The sequence below is a fragment of the Cephus cinctus genome, unplaced genomic scaffold, assembly GCF_000341935.2.
Source record: "Cephus cinctus unplaced genomic scaffold, Ccin1 Ccin1_scaffold0092, whole genome shotgun sequence".
NCBI lineage: Eukaryota > Metazoa > Arthropoda > Insecta > Hymenoptera > Cephidae > Cephus > Cephus cinctus.
The window spans coordinates 18904-19130 of NW_014332831.1; positions in this window are offsets into that span (position 1 = coordinate 18904).

Genomic DNA, 227 nt, shown 5'->3' on the forward strand with positions numbered 1-227 from the left:
ACGTGTAGTCTTCTGTTTATATGGCCTCAGCTGTTAGCTACTATCTTAACCTGTCTCTTCATGAAAAAATTCAGTCATTTCATGATTTGATTGTTTCATTACCGCTTTACCGGTTAATTAATCATTTATTAATCATTTTTTATTTAGTAACTGTAGTGTGATATATACGTTCATAGCTCAGAAAAGGGAAGCAATGGATTTACCAAGAGGTATTTTAATGCGGCATG